At 33.9% G+C, this 6,660-nt stretch overlaps 1 pseudogene; it reads left to right on the top strand.

Moving 5' to 3' along the window:
- Positions 1-2,658: 2,658 nt before the first annotated feature.
- LOC122123465 lies at positions 2,659-2,758 on the top strand (annotated as a pseudogene).
- The last annotated feature ends 3,902 nt before the right edge of the window (positions 2,759-6,660 follow it).

The following is a 6,660-nucleotide window of genomic DNA, read 5'->3' as shown; positions in this document are numbered from 1 at the left end:
CACAAGTTTGTACCTAAAATATTGTATTGATATATTTTATATTCTGATATATATTCTAAACCTAATTATTTATATTCTAATTCTATTTATTGGAATAAATATCAATTTATTTGTCAAATTATCAATTAATTCTAGTAAGTTTCATAGTGTGAAATATAAAATGATCACATATAAATGTAAAATACATAACTATATTTAATATAATGAAAAGGTTCATGTTTTGCATTGTTCTGTTGTGGCTAGGGTATCAAAGGCAACTCTGTTTTAAAGTATTATTCCATTATCTCTACCTCAGTGTTTGGTAGAGTTAAAAATAAACTTTTCCATTTGTAGATTTACAGCCTGGAGTCAAGAGGAAACACTTTTTAAAACATTACCAATTTAGGGAGGTTGAGCTTTTCTTCATGTGTCTATTGGCCATCCTTCTTTCTTCTTCAGAGAAGTTTCTCTTTAGGTCTTTAGTCCATTTATTTATTGGGCAGTTGTTTCTTTGAGTATTTGTTGTTGGGGATTTAATTTTTTGAGTTCCAAGTATATTTTAGATATGAGACCCTTGTCCGATGTATGGCTAATGAAGATCTTCTCCCAATCCGTGTGCTTTCTATTGATCTTGCTAGCTATGTCCTGTGCCATGCAGAAGCTCTGCAACTTTATGCAATCCTATTTGTCCAATCTTTCTTTGATTTGTTGTGTTTCTGGGTCTCTATTCAGAAAATTTAGGCCTGAACCAAGGAGACCTAGGGTTTCTCATATTCCATCCTGTAATGTTGTCAGAGTGTCTGCTTTGACTCCGAGGTCTTTGATCCGTTTAGAGTTGATTCTGATGCAGGGTGATAATGCAAATCAAAAAAACATTGAGATACCACCTCACCCCAGTTAGAATGGCAAAATGAAGAACTCTAATAACAACAGATGCTGGAGGGGATGTGGACAGAAGGGAACCTTACTGCATTGTTGGTGGGAGTGTAAACTTGTTCAACCACTTTGGAAAGCAGTATGGAGGTTCTCAAAAAACTTCACATAGAGCTCCCCTATGACCCAGCAATCCCACTTTTGGGCATTTACCCAAATATTTACAAACAAGACCACACTATAGCTACCAGCACACCTATGTTTATTGCAGAATTATTTACCATAGCTAAGATCTGGAACCAACCCAGATGCCCCTCAGTAGATGAATGGATCAAGAAAATGTGGTATATATACACAATGGAATTCCATGCCTCCATTAGGAAAAATGACATTGCCCCATTTGTTAGGAAATGGAAAGGCTTGGAAAAAATTATATTAAGTGAAGTAAGCCAAGCCCAAAGAAACATAGGTCCCATGGTTTCTCTTATTTGCAATATCTAGTATATGTATGAGTCAAGCAGAAAAGGTCAGATAATGTGATGTTAGGAAAATGAACCCTTGGATATGCATTTAAATGTTTTTTTTTTCTTTCATGCATTTGTTTCTAACGCACTTATAAGATTATCTGTTTGTTGCTTTGTATGTCCCTCCCCCACATTATATCCCCTGCTTTCACTATATTTGCTGTCGGTATAATTTGTAGAGGAGAAGGAAAAAAACAAGTCGTTTAAGATGTCGGTATAATTTGTAGAGGAGAAGGGAAAAAACAAGTCGTTTAAGGATAGTGGTGGACACGTTGCAACAATGAGAAGTACAAGTTGTCATGTCGAAAACGAACTTTACAACTTTGGTGGGGGGAGGGTTGGGTGAGGTCGGGGGAGGCTGGGAAGGGATGTGAAGGGTAAACAAAGGAGGAGGCTGCAATGCTTGATAAGAAATGTACTCATTATCTTGGCCATGTAATTGTAACCCCTATGTACATTATGTTCACAATAAAAATAATAATAAAAATAAAAATAATAAAAAACATTACCAATTTTAGGCCTAATAATGAAGAGAAATATATGGACTTCTCTTGTAACTAAGAAAATATTTGGTGATAAAATGGCAGTAGTGTAAGTTCCTGCCTGGTTGGAAGGTAGACAGGCCAAGACATTAGGTAATCATGCATGTGAACAATTTTTCACTTTCTTGGCTTTAGCTACTTTTGAAATGGTAGGTATCATAAACAATCATATTTTGATAAAATGCTTCTAGTATGAACAGTTCTGGCTGAACTGTTAATCTCTCTATGATCCCTTGTAACTAAGATTAGTTTTGTTCCAGTAATACAATCTATGCTGTCAGAGTAAGATATTCTGGTTGGTCTGTTCCTACATGGAAGAAGGGTAAAGGGTGAGGTAGACATTTGTGCCAATAAGACCTTATTTGGGAAAATTTCAACTGCATATGTTTAGAAGTAGCTCTTAAACAAGGCTTACTTTGAATCCATTGGCTTCACAGAGCTAACACAGTTGGATAAATAAGTACTTGAAAAAGCCGTCTCCTTTGGACTAAGCTATAAATACTTGAAAATATGATCAAATTCTAAATGAAAAAGACTTAAAATAGTCATTGACAAAAAGATTGCAAATGTGAGCAATCAACTGAACAACATATTTTTTTCAACTATTCACAGAATTTTAGGGAAATAAGATTAATAGCATTTTTAGGAACAATAAGGTTTCCTTGTTACAAATAGGCTCCTAAGCATATAAGCCTGTATAAATATTTCATCATTAACTACTTAATTTAACAGGGTACTACATTCTTCAGCAGGTTGTATACCAAAATTACAACAATACAGAGAACAACATGGCACTTGTACAAGGGTGATATGAAAATTTGTGAAGTATTCAAAATTTTTCATTCTTCAGATGTAAGAAATGAAAAACAGCTATTAAAAAGTTGATTACAAAATTACAAGTGTAACAGTACACATAATTCATATAATTAAAAGTTACTTTGACATCAATGTATTCAATTTTCACCTTAGAAAGGCCTTTACATAGCATAACCTTTACACAACTTTTGAAATTAGACAACATTGTCGTTTTATCCCAAAGAAATATAATACTATAAGGACCTACGGGAAAAAAAGGAATCTTAAACTGTTTCTATATGGAATGCAATCTGAAAGGACACATTAATGAACCTATATGTTATAAAACCATGTAGAATTCAATGTATTATATCTAGGAGAGAATAAAATAGATTATGGACACTATACAAACATAGAATATAGAATATTTTAAATTATACTTTTTCAGACAAACACCGGAAATATCTTTAGTTTCTATACTACTCATTTCAAAAGATAAGTGAAAATTATTTCTGATTAACAAAATCACAACTCTGCATAAATAATTATAGATGTACACAAAAACTCTTGAATACATTTTGACATCAAAAGCAGGCAATTCACTTCGAAGAACTCCACAGAATCCGTGAATTGTTGCTATAAGATATTGTTATTTGGATTGTGAAAATATGTTGGGTTGACACAAAGGAATTAATGACATTTTTGAAATCTAAGAAAATTTACCGAATCATTAGGATTTAAGAGAACAATTTATACAGCCTTCCACAACTTCAAAGAGGTAGTGATACATACTTATCCTTTTGGTAATATCTAATGCAGTTTCTTCCAAGTGGTTCTTCAGACCTGGTTTGACATATTGGTTCAACAGTTCCAGTGTATTTTTGCTATCTCAATTTCCAGCAGCAAGATGCAAGGGGGTCAAGAAGCCTTTAGTTTGGGCATTGGTATCTGCATCATGAAGAAGAAAGAAGCAACTCTGGTATTATTACACGTATATGCACTGTGCAGGGGTGTCCAGCCATCTGCAGTTATTGCATGTGCCCCTTGAGCCACCAACTCACGGACAATGTTTAAGTGTCCACTGTAGACTTCCCGATGAAGAGGGGTATACTCACAGTCATCCCTAGTATTCACATGAGTGGCCTTTTTGGAAAGTATTCTCTGCACTGTAGTAAGCTGGTTATTTTCAGCAGCCCAAGGAAGAAATTTGCTTGGATCTTTCTCCATTTTTTTTCTTGCAATTGTTGACATTCCTCACTTTTTCATCTTGTTCCTCATCTTCATCAGAATTGCCTAACAAGATACTTTGAGTGCCAGTGGAAATGAGGTGTCCATGTATTTCCCTAATAGTTCATGTTGGTTGAACTGGTCAGAAATATCTGGTGAATTTTCTGCGTATGTTTTTTCACCATGGTTTATTTTCTTTTTCCATTTTTACTATTCGAAATTATTCTAACTGGAGATTAGGGAATAAATGGAGAGCAGAGGAAAGATGTTCCTCCATATTCAAAGGTACAGACTGAAAATGAGGACCAGTGGTGTCTTCATGTGCAACTTATTCTAGGAATGAGAAAATGTGAAATAATGCCTCCTATATAAATGATTTGGGAAATGGCAGTGCAGAAAGTGAAATGATGCAACCCAAAATATAAAACAATATAAATAAGGATAATTATGGAGCAATCATATTATCTATGAGAGCCATGAAAGAGAGAGATGAGCTATCCACAAAATCCATGCCTCTGATCAATTTATAGAACAAGCAGAAATTTGTTTTAAAAAAGATGGAAATAGAATTTATGTATTTAGTTGAAATTAGTAAGTATCTTTTTAATAGCCTACATAAGAATCTAAATCCTTAATAGTACTAGTATCGGATCTATCTGAAATCAGTTGAATCACACTTTTCCTGTACAATGAAGGAATAAGTATAGGCTATGAAAGCAGCTAGAAAAGGCAGGCCGATTGTATCTGTGAGAAAACTTTGTGGAAACTGGTATTGAGGATTACTTACTGGTGACCCACTTGCACTGGAAGCATGATTCTGAACTCTTGCTTGCTGATTCTGAACTATTGTTTTGATCATTATATTCTCCAAAAAGAAAAAGTCAGAATTGATAACAAAAGACTACTAATACATTTTGACTTTTCATTAAGCATCTTCAATCATCAAAATCACATGAAGACAATAGACAGGCCTATTTTTTTAGATGAAAACAAGTGTCTTTAAAAAAACAAGGAATTTAATAGTCTTCCAAAGGACTTCTATTTTACTTACTGCATTATACATTTTTCCTAATGTTGAGTAACAATAAATAATCGATCTATTAGAAAGCTCTTAAAGCTCATCTGTTCAATAGTGAGTTCTCTTACACTATATTATGGTATTTTTTTGTATGGTCTTAGGAAGAAATTTATATTACTAACTTGAATTTGAGACAGGACAATATCATGACTGTACATCTTTCTTCTATACTCTTAGTTTTACATTATTATCTAAATATGTGCATTAAATAAGTATAGAGGAAAAATTAGAAGCCACACTGGTGGATCATGGCTTTACTCCTAGCTAATCAGAAAGAAGAAATCTGAGAATTGTGGTTTGAAACCAGACCAAGAAAAAAAGCTCCATGAGATTTTGATTTGAAAGTAACCAGCAAAAGCTAGAAATGGAGCTATGGTACAAGCAGTGAAATGCTAGCCTTGAGAAAACTAAAACAAAAAATAACAAATTCTGGGACAGAGCCAGGCCCTGACTTCAAGCTCTAGTATTAGGATGAAACTAATTAAGTAATTAATTAATTAAAAATAAATTAAGTGGTCACATGTGGAGAAAATGCTCAGGGATATCACCCAGCCTCTTATTTCAAAAACTACAATCTAAAAAAAAAATCTATTTAATTAATACCTGTGTAAATAGAGTATTTTCATCACCCAAATGCACATCCATGCTCAGTTACCTTTGCAAGGTAACTCTGTTATGTCTGGAGTACCACATAACATTATCACTTAAGTAGAAAGCATTGCAACATAGGTTCACTCTATCTCTCTAATGGATTTTTCTCCACACATATACTCAAATCTTACAATTATTCCAATTCTTTGAAGTCATAGCTTTTTTCTTTAACATCCATAATATTAGATTTTGAATTTAGTGTCTTGTGTCTCCTAAATGGGTGTTCTTACCAGTTTGTCATGCCCCCAGCCCTAAATTATCCAGAATAATTTTCAGATAGAATCTGGCTTCCTATTTGTGTATGATCATGGGCTCAGTCCACTTGATGTTATTCTTCCTGGAATTTAGAATAACAGGTGTCTGGCATTGTGTACAGATCTTTATGTCCAGTCTGGGCTTTAACCACTATCCTCACAACGGTAGACTTCCATATAGTCAGGTTTTTCATAAGTTTATCATAGCTGATTTTTTTAAATAAATCTTTACATTTCCTGCAGGTTCTTGAGTACTGAATTAATTTGTGTTTTCTTGGGTTGGTTTGTTTCATTTGAATATATGTATTCAGTCGTTCCTCACTTTTCCTTTGGTTTCTTTCACTCAAGTTCTTACCTAAAGTGCTGAGAAACCAATTCTTCTTTCTCAAGATAGTCAAGGTGAACTTTATTTATTCCAAAGCAATTTCACTAATATTTAAACATCTTCATATCTATGAATGGTATACAAATGCTAATCACTGAGAAGGGTCTTTTTATTTTCACAGCAGTCTTTGGCATTCACAGATTTATCATGAATTATACCAATATAATAAAACTCAGATGCTTGCCAGGAGGAGAAAAACCTATTACTAATTGTTTGACAGAGGCTTCCCTTCTCGTGAATGAAATACGCTGCTTGATGCAGGATTTCACAGAAACATATTGGTAGGGACAGCCTAAAAAATCAGCTAACACTACAGAGTTGAAGGAGATTACTTGACCTCCTGAATAATTAA

The sequence above is a fragment of the Dipodomys spectabilis genome, unplaced genomic scaffold (assembly GCF_019054845.1).
Source record: "Dipodomys spectabilis isolate Male_0828 unplaced genomic scaffold, ASM1905484v1 ptg000228l, whole genome shotgun sequence".
Lineage (NCBI taxonomy): Eukaryota > Metazoa > Chordata > Mammalia > Rodentia > Heteromyidae > Dipodomys > Dipodomys spectabilis.
The sequence above is the reverse complement of the archived record's forward strand: the minus strand, read 5'-3'. Positions and strand labels throughout refer to the sequence as shown.